At 37.9% G+C, this 10,792-nt stretch overlaps 1 pseudogene; it reads left to right on the forward strand.

Moving 5' to 3' along the window:
- The first annotated feature begins 4,049 nt into the window (after window positions 1-4,049).
- On the forward strand, window positions 4,050-10,364 carry LOC148771587 (uncharacterized; annotated as a pseudogene).
- The last annotated feature ends 428 nt before the right edge of the window (window positions 10,365-10,792 follow it).

The following is a 10,792-nucleotide window of genomic DNA, read 5'->3' on the forward strand; positions in this document are numbered from 1 at the left end:
TCAATTTTCATAATGGGAAAAACCCTTCAAGCATCAGCAATTCTATCAAATTCCTCTTTCAATTTCAATTTTTATAATAGGAAAAACCCTTCAACCACTTCATAGAGAAGTCACAAAAATGACAAGGGGGTTAAATGCTATTTACGACATGGTGAAACCACATGGAGGTTAAATGCTATTTACCCTTCTTTCTTTATATTTATCGGTTTTGTTTTTTTTTTACAATTTTAACCTAAAATAGTATTCTCGTATATAGTGTAGTAGAATCATTTATACCAGTTATCTAACAAAACGAATATCATGTATTGTGTACAAAAACCTCAATCCACACCTAAATAAAAAATATCAATTTCAATCTTGTTGTTACAACTTGTATCCCACAGTATAAATCAAAGGGTAAATTACAAACACCCCCTAGGTATGGTCAAATTACAAAAACCCCCCTCAAATTACCAAACAAGAGGGGTGTTTTTGTAATTTGACCATACCTCAGGAGGGTGTTTGTAATTTACCCTAAATCAAAAAATCACATGTATAGATTTTTCAAATAAAACAATCATCAAAATTACTATACATTAGAAGAAAAAAAAAACTACGGAGCTTATATATGACTATATATCACCACGTGTTTATGATTGTAGAAGGAAAGTATAAAAAATGATATTTTGAAGTAGGCTTTTCGAATTACTAAAGAACATGGGTTTCAAATAATTATATTTTAAAGAAATGATTTTAGGTTCGAGTGGTGGCACAACGAGTAAGGACTCGAACTTGCGCATATGCTCCGGTTTTAGAAAAATTAGTCGAGCTGAAAATTGATCGTATGCTCGAGCTCTTAGCATATTTAATGAGTCAATCTCGAAAAGAAAAAAATGTTCCACATTTCGAGGTGAAGCCAAAATTGTTAAGTTGCAGTAGTGAAATAAGTTCACTAGCCGAAGATCTCAAACCAACAATTAGAAGAAATAGTTACAAATTTAAAAAAAAAAATTAATTTCAAAAAGTGTTAGACCAAATTAATTTTTTTAATGTATAAATATTATAATATTCTTACTTGTTAAAAAAATAGAAAAATCAAAATGATGCAATATTAAAAACTCAAAAACTACAAAAACTCTATTATAAAATCACAAGACCAAACTCTCATCTTCTCCATCTTCCAAACCCACCAAAACCTTTCTTCTTCCTCATCCATAAACCCACAAAACCTAAACATTCAACACCCTCAAAACTCAACAAACCTTACTACGATGGCAAGTATGGAGCGAGAAGACTTTGAAAATGGAAGATTCTACGGTGGAAAAAACCCGTATATATATGTATTTTAGCTAGGATATTGCTTCCGAAAAAAAAGTCGAATTTCATTGGTGAAAATCGACATTACAATGTCGAATTTGTAGCACAAAATTCGGCATTTGGATATGTCGAATTTGGTGCTACAAATCCGGCATTGTAATGTCGATTTTTGCTCGCAAAATTCAACATATCATTGATGTTGATTTCTATTCTTTTTGTTCGATGCTTAAAATGTCGATTTGAAGCATAGGTTTTCGACATCTTGATGTCGAAAATAACCAGTTTCAAATTTAATTTTTTTCCTTTCTTTTTTTTGAAGGTTGAACAAAATAAGGAATTAGTAATGGATTAGGTTTAGGTCATTGTTGGGGATTTGGGGGGAGGGGGGGGTTAATTTTATTTTTTGTTTGCAAGTTATTTGTTATTTGGTCTTGCATGAACAAACAAAACACAATTTAACTTGTGGATATATATCATTTCATTTTAATACTTAATAAAATAGAATCTTTTAGGATCTTTCTTTAATTTGATCTTACACTTATCGAAATTAGTATTGCGACTAGCCGCGTCCTTTCTCAAATGGTATAGCAAGCTATCGTAGTAAAATTATGGGTAAATAGTATTAAACCGCCTGAACTTTGCCCGTTTTTGCGGATTACCACCTCAATAAAAAAATCCGATCCCGCCGAAACTCAATAAGTTGTGGCACATTGCCCATTTTCAGGCCAAAATGGCTAGAATTGGACACACGCCCATTGCACATACTATTTAGAAGGTCTTTTTTTTCCATTGCAAATTTAAAAAAAAAAAAAAGAAAAAAAAAACTATTTTACCCCAATTCATTATCTGCTTCCTCTTCCACACAATCTTCTTCCTTATCTCATTCCTCTTCTAGCCATCATCCCCTATTCGTGTACAATTTCCCCAATTCCTCTTCTCAATTCTCATATTCCCTAAGATGAATAAAATCAAAATCCAAGCACAATTATGATGATGTGTTTGCTATTGGTTCGGGCTGTGTGAATCTTTCACGCCTGAATGATTTGCGACTAGTTTACAATATTTTCATGGACTGAATTCACCGACGGACAAGTTGGCGTTATTGTTCAACGGACTAGTGCCAAGTTCTTCTTCAGCTTGGCACATCAAATCTTGAAACGAATGTGTGGCACTCCTTCGATTCCTTTTGTATCTCAGGCCTTCATTTTGATGAGTTGATGATCAATTCCAACAATAATGTGATACGATCCATCCAATTACGCGAGGTAGTGCCGAGCTGGATGAAGGAGTTGATGACTTGGACGAGCTGCATGTGCCAAGATGACCAATTACCCGAGCTCGGGCCAAGCGCATTGAAGAAGCCATGCTTAACTTAGTAGAACACAAGCTCCAAATGGAAGAATTGACGAAGTCTAGTTCGATCCCAGCTGAGCTTAATTGGAGCGAATTATTCGGGCCAAATTGTGAAGCAAGCCGAGCTCAAGGACTTGAGCCCGTCTAGTCATCCAGCCGAAGAAGACGTGACTTGGAAAAGATGATTATTATTAATTTTCGTATTTTATTATTGGACAATTTATTTCTTGTTATTTAGAGTTCGATTTGGACTAGATTTAGTTTATTTCGTTATTTCCTTATAATAGATAAGTTAGGATTTATTTTCCTTGTTAGATTAGGTCTCTTTGACACTTATAAATAGGTTATTTTAGGTCATTATTATTTGGACGTTTTTAAATATTATTTTGAGATATTAAAATTCTCCTTCGTTGTTCTTCAACAACTCTTCGGGATATTTTGCGAGTGGATTGTTGTGAATTATTCTTAGCAATATAGTATTGGTTTCTGATTCATTATAATCACGGGGTCAATACTTCCACCTTGATAATATTGGTTTCTAGCTCTCTATAGCTACGAGGTCAATATTCCGAATTCCGCCGATCGAATCCTTTATTTTTTGGACGTTCCGTTCTTGCTTCCGCATAAGATTATTGGGTCCCATAACAAGTTCTACGGGGTTCGTATCAGTTGGTAACCAGAGCCAATTTCCAAGAAAAGGTTTCACCTGTCCTTTTTTTTTCGTGTCCTTGTTTTGTTTTCGTTCTTCCATTATTTGTGTCTTCTCTATCTCATATTTTCTTGAATTGTGTTCTCTAGAGTCTTCGTCAAAAAAAAAAAAAAAAGAAGAAGAATTCGAATTGTGCTTCTCTTTAAAGTTACTTCCAGCCCACGTTAGGGTTTGTTAGTTAAAAAACAAAAAAGAAAAATAAAAAAAAAGAAGCAAAATTCGAAATCCAACCAAGGAAAATTCCTTGTAAGGAGTTTTAATAGATTTGGGCAACACAAATAGAGTTTTAATAGACTTGGGCAACTCCTTGAATATCTTGTTTCCCTGTCTACCTTTCTCCTAATTGAATTCCACGTTGTTTCTTTGTTTCTTATTCCTTTTGTTTCCTTTTACCATTAAATTCGAAATTCCTTTTATTTGCCTACACATAATTTCTGAATTGATAAAATACTATTTAGCTTTGAATAAAAAAACGAAAATCCACTTAATATTTTCTCGATTAGTTTCTTTAGAACTTCGAAGGGAGTTTACGAGTGGAAAAAGGCAAGAGAGTGTGAGATCAAAAGAGGGTAAAATCCTAATTGTGTGAAACACGAGTGCATTGAGTGAACATCATATTGAGTGATACACGTGTGGGAGTGGTGAGGAAAATCTTTTTTTGTCTTTAACAATATTTTGCAGTTCGAACATCATGTCAAGGAATGAGAGTGGTGATGAAACGGACGAAACCACGGAGCAGCACTTCCAACGTCTGCATATAACCCTTCAAAGGATGCAAAATCAAATCGATGAGTTGAGTAGGGTAAGACCTGCACCGGCGCCACAACTGCGGCCACCTATTCGTCAACTTGTTGTACGCCAACGTGACGAATTGGAGTTCGATGAACAATTCTTCGATGAAGAATCTGAGGCAGAGTCTAATACTTCTAGACGATGGCATAGAGGACAAGGGAACAGAGGTGGCAGATTTGACATACCAAGGCGAGGTAATGTGGGACGAGAAAGAGATGAAGTTGATCGAACCTCAGCTCGATCAAATTGAGTATACCGTCTTTCCAAGGGAAGAGTGATCCCGAGGCATACATAGAATGGGAAAGAAAGGTTGAGATCCTTTTCGATTGCCACAATTATTCGGAGAAAAAAAAGGTGAAGCTTGCAGCTGTAGCGTTCACCGATTATGCTATCATTTGGTGGGATCAATTGGTAGTGACTAGACGCAGAACCGGCGAACCATCAATTGTCGATTGGGGGTCTATGAAGGCACTTATGAGACGGAGGTTCGTGCCCTCACATTATTATAGACACTTACATCTGAAATTGCAAAGCTTGAAGCAAGGTACTAAATCAGTCGAGGAGTACGATAAGGAGATTGCAATGACTCGAGCCAATATTGAGGAGGATCGAGAGGCCACGATGGCAAGATTTATTTGCGGGCTGAACCGGGAGATCGCTAATGTAGTGGAGTTGCAGCACTACGTTGAGATTGAGGATGTCGTTCATATGGCCATGAAAGTTGAGAGGCAACTTAAGCGAGGAGGTTCGTGCCCTCACATTATTATAGAGACTTACATCTGAAATTGCAAAGCTTGAAGCAAGGTACTAAATCAGTCGAGGAGTACCATAAGGAGATGGAGATTGCAATGACTCGAGCCAATATTGAGGAGGATCGAGAGGCCACGATGGCAAGATTTATTTGCGGGCTGAACCGGGAGATCGCTAATGTAGTGGAGTTGCAGCACTACGTTGAGATTGAGGAGGTCGTTCATATGGCCATGAAAGTTGAGAGGCAGCTTAAGCGAGGAGGGAGAACTACAAGCTGGAAACCGCGATGGAATCCTACTTCGAAACCCGAGGAGAAATCGACAACGAAACCTTCCAATGAAAATCCAATCAACCGAGCACCACCTGAGAGAGGTAATAATTCATCATAACCACAACGAACACGTGATATTAAATGCCATAGATGTCATGGAGCAGGTCATATCGCCATGGACTGCCCTAACAGGCGTGCTATGATTTTATTGGATAATGGCGAGCTGGAGTCCGAGGAGGAGGACGAGTCAACTTCAAAAACAACACCTATTGAAGGTGACGTGGTACAAGCTGTTGATGGACTCACACTTGTTGTACTTCGAACTCTTCACGTGCAAGCTGTAGAAGATGGTGATGTAATACAGCGAGAGAACATCTTCTATACACGCTGCCATGTTCAAAACCGATTATGTGGATTGATAATTGATGGAGGAAGTTGCGTGAATGTAGCGAGCAAGCTAATGGTAGACAAGCTAGGGCTACAAGTCACCAAACATCCGAGACCTTACAAACTTCAGTGGCTGAATGAAAGTGGCGAGTTGAGAGTGACAAAACAAGTACTGATTTCCTTTAGTATTGGACAATACAATGATGAGGTGATGTGCGATGTTGTGCCCATGCAAGCAAGTCATATCTTACTTGGGCGACCTTGACAATTTGATCGACGAACAGTCCATGATGGTTACAAAAATCGCTACACTTTTCCTAAGGATGGCAGGCGAATCACACTTGCACCTTTACCACCTCGTCAGGTGTTTGAGGAGCAAAACCAGATCAAGAAGTCCATTGCTGCAAGTTCAAAAAAAAATGAGATTGAACGTGTTAGTAGTAGTGGAGAGGTAAAACAAGAGAGTTTAGCGGAAGTGAGAAAAGAAAAAGAAGAGAGTGCAGACTTAATAAAGAGAGATGAGAGAAAAGTGAGTGTTTATGCAAAAGAAAGAGAGATTAAGAGTGCATGTAAGGGTGAAAGAACAATGATGTTGTTAGTGTTTAGGGAGTCCTATTTTTCTAAGGCTAACCTTAATTCTTCTTTGCCTAGTATTGTTATTTCTCTTTTGCAGGAGTTTGATGATGTCTTTCCGGACGAGATGCCAACGGGGTTGCCACCAATTCGAGGGATCGAGCACCAAATTGATTTTATTCCAGGGTCCCAAATTCCAAATAGACCAGCTTACCGAAGTAGTCCCGAGGAGACGAAGGAGTTACAACGGCAAGTGGACGACCTGTTAGCTAAAGGACATGTTCGAGAAAGCATGAGTCCTTGTGCAGTGCCGGTTTTACTAGTACCAAAGAAGGATGGGAGTTGGAGAATGTGTGTTGATTGTCGAGCCATCAACAAAATTACGGTAAAGTATCGACACCCCATTCCTCGATTAGATGACATGTTAGATGAACCACATGGTTCCATTATCTTCTCTAAAATTGATTTGAAAAGTGGTTATCACCAAATTCGCATGAAAGAGGGAGATGAGTGGAAAACTGCATTTAAAACTAAGCACGGATTGTATGAATGGTTAGTGATGCCTTTTGGTTTAACTAATGCACCAAGTACGTTTATGCGACTTATGAATCATGTTCTGCGATCTTACATAGGAAAATTTGTTGTCGTTTACTTTGATGATATCTTAGTATATAGCAATAATTTGCATGATCATGTTGAGCATTTGAGGTGTGTCTTAGAGTCCTTACGGCGAGAACAATTATATGCTAATTTAAAGAAATGTGATTTCTGCCTAGATAGGATAGTTTTCCTTGGTTTTGTTGTGAGTTCTAGGGGCGTTGAAGTGGACGAGGAAAATGTTAAAGCAATTCGTGAATGGCCAACACCCAAGAACGCATCCGAGGTGCGAAGCTTCCATGGCCTAGCGGGATTCTATAGGAGATTTGTACCGAACTTCAGCACAATTGCAGCACCTTTGACCGAGGTGATCAAGAAGGAGGTTGGCTTCAAGTGGGGCGAGGCGCAAGAGAATGCATTTCACACTTTGAAAGATAAGCTAAGTTCCGCTCCTTTATTACTTTTACCAGACTTTTCTAAAACTTTTGAAATCGAATGTGATGCTTCTAGAATTGGTATTGGTGCAGTGCTTATGCAAGACAAGCGACCTATCGCTTATTTCAGCGAGAAGCTCAATGGCGCAACCTTGAAATACTCGACCTATGACAAAGAGCTCTACGCGTTGGTGCGAGCTTTGGAGACTTGGCAACATTACTTGTGGTCTAAGGAATTTGTTATACACACAGATCACGAATCACTAAAACATCTTAAGGGCCAAGGCAAGCTGAACCGAAGACATGCTCGGTGCGTGGAGTTTATCGAGATGTTTCCTTTTGTGATACAGTACAAACAAGGTAAAGATAATGTCGTAGCTGATGCACTATCTCGCAGGTATGTTCTCGTGTCGACCCTTAGTTCTAAATTCTTAGGTTTTGAGCGTGTTAAGGAGCTGTACGTGAACGATCATGATTTTGCTACTATATTTGCAGCATGTCAAAGAGGAACTTTTGAAAAATTCTACAAGCATGATGATTATTTGTTTAGGGAAAACAAACTTTGCATGCCTAATTGTTCGCTTCGTGAATTACTTGTGCGAGAATCACATGGAGGTGGTTTAATGGGACATTTTGGTGTTTCTAAAACATTATTAGATATTTTAAAAGAACATTTCTTTTGGCCGCGTATGAAGCGAGATGTTGAGAGGATTTGTTCGAAGTGTCTAACATGTAGGCGAGCTAAATCTAGGGTTAAACCACATGGATTATATATGCCATTACCTGTTCCTACTCACCCTTGGACCGATGTATCGATGGATTTTGTTTTAGGGTTGCCGAGGTCTAGTAGAGGTCGAGATGCTATTTTTGTTGTGGTAGATCGTTTTTCTAAAATGGCACACTTCATTCCATGTCATAAAACTGATGATTCTACGCATGTATCAAATTTATTCTTTAGCGAAGTAGTGCGATTGCATGGTGTTAAGTGTATATTTTTACACTTAATCATACCTTCTAATTGGGACTTTGGATGTGTTTTTACGACAATTGGTGCTTAAAATGGGTATTATTTGTGTTTTAGGTGCAAATTGAAGAATTGGCAACTTATGGGGTGAAAACTGCAAATTCGGAGAAAAAGTGGGCCAAAAGTGAAAAAATCAGAACTCTGAGGAATTAAAGACCGGACGGCCGTCCGGATTTAAGAAGGAATTCTCGCACGGCCGTCCGGATGAACGAAGTGGCGCAGTGAAGGAATTTTAATTACACAAGGAAACCGCCCTTTTATATTTTTGCACCCTATTTAAAGGCCAAAAAGCACACAATTAGGAATCCATCTTTTATCTTTTATCTTTTATCTTTTATCTTTTATCTTTCATCTTTCTACACGCGATCAAGAAGCACAAGAACGAAGACGAAGACTTGACGAATCTTCATCATAGTTCTCCTCTTTTATTTTTATTCATAGCTTTTATGTTTTTTCGTATTTTTATTATGCTTTTCGCTAAGAACATGAGTAGCTAAGTTTTTATTCTAGGGTTTTGTTAGAACCCTATGTGGTGATTCGAACCTATTTTTCTACTTTTATGCAAGTTTAATTCTTCGATTATTTCTTCTATTTTGATCTTATTTAGCGCATGAACATAGCTAATTTATGTTGCTATGTGTTATTGTTAGAATTGATTGACAGATTGTTTTAATAATTAGAACATGGATAGAAGAGCCTTCGAGTAGTTTTCACCGAATGTGTGTGTTGATTGCATGTATTATCGTAGACATACAGATAATACCTTAGGTAGCCGTTTTCGAGACTTGTTATTTAATGCTTTATTCATACTAGACATATAGTTAATCTTTTATGAATAATAGACTTATAATACACGCGACAGCTGGTTATGAGTAATTTCGTGTCAAGGGTTAATAATCGGGAATCGTAACTTGCATGATAGGAGATTAATTGGGTGAAGAATTATCGCATAGGGGGAAGATAAAATCCTAGATCCGTTTTATATTGATATTTTCTCGTGTTTAATTGCTTTCTTAATTAGTTTAATTTATTTAGTTAATTAATTTGACAACCCTGCGTAGGCTGGATAAAATTATAATTGTTAAAATTTGGTACTTAGGATTAGGTAATTTGCGTATTCCCTGTGGGATCGACATCGGACTCTCACGAGTCCACTTTACTACTTGTTTGCGATACGTGCACTTGCGTGTTGGTATTTAGCACCTAACACATGGGGTACCTCGTACTATTGTTAGTGATAGGGATGTTAAATTCCTTAGTCATTTTTGGCGTGTTTTGTGGGGTAAGTTAGGTACGACTTTACTCTTTTCTACTACTTGTCATCCACAAACCGATGGTCAAACCGATGTAGTTAATCGAACTTTAGGTATGTTATTGCGAGCTGTTCTTAAAAGAAACCTGAAGTCATGGGAGGAATGTATTCATTTTATTGAGTTCGCGTATAATAGATCTGTGCATTCTTCTACAAAGTTTTCACCTTTTGAGATTGTTTATGGTAATAATCTGCTAACTCCTTTGGATTTGTTGCCTTTACCTGTTAATGAGATTTCTAGTCTAGATGGGAACCGTAAGGCTGAGTTAGTGAAGAAAATCCATGAAGAAGCACGCGAGCACATTGTGAAAAAGAATGACCAAGTTGCGAACCGAGCTAATAAGAGGCGAAAGCACCTTACCTTTCAGCAAGGAGATTGGGTTTGGGTTCAATTTCGAAAGGAAAGGTTTCCCAATGAGCGGAGTTCAAAACTTAAGCCACGAGGAGATGGACCTTTCCAAGTGCTGGAGAAGATTAACGATAATGCCTATAAGATCGACCTTCCAAGTGAGTCTCAAGTTAGTTCGACATTTAATGTTTCTGACCTATCTCCGTTTGATGTAGGTTCAGATTCGAGGACGAATCATTTTCAAGAGGGGGAGGATGATACGATCCATCCAATTACGCGAGGTAGTGCCGAGCTGGATGAAGGAGTTGGTGACTTGGACGAGCTGCATGTACCAAGAGGACCAATTACCCGAGCTCGGGCCAAGCGCATTGAAGCAGCCATGCTTAACTTAGTAGAACACAAGCTCCAAAAGGAAGAATTGACGAAGTCTAGTTCGATCCCAGCTGAGCTTAATTGGAGCGAATTATTCGGGCCAGATTGTGAAGCAAGCCGAGCTCAAGGACTTGAGCCCGTCTAGTCATCCAGACGAAGAAGACGTGACATGGAAAAGATGATTATTATTAATTTTCGTATTTTATTATTGGACAATTTATTTCTTGTTATATAGAGTCCGATTTGGACTAGATTTAGTTTATTTCGTTATTTCCTTATAATAGATAAGTTATGATTTATTTTCCTTGTTAGATTATGTCTCTTTGACACTTATAAATAGGTTGTTTTAGGTCATTATTATTTGGACATTTTTAAGTATTATTTTGAGAGATTAAAATTCTCCTTCGTTGTTCTTCAACAACTCTTCGGGATATTTTGCGAGTGGATTCTTGTGAATTATTCTTAGCAATATAGTATTGGTTTCTGATTCATTATAATCACGGGGTCAATACTTCCACCTTGATAATATTGATGTCTAGCTCTCTATAGCTACGGGGTCAATATTCCGAATTC

This window comes from Erythranthe guttata, chromosome 3 (assembly GCF_056151865.1).
Source record: "Erythranthe guttata isolate IM_541 chromosome 3, IM_541, whole genome shotgun sequence".
NCBI lineage: Eukaryota > Viridiplantae > Streptophyta > Magnoliopsida > Lamiales > Phrymaceae > Erythranthe > Erythranthe guttata.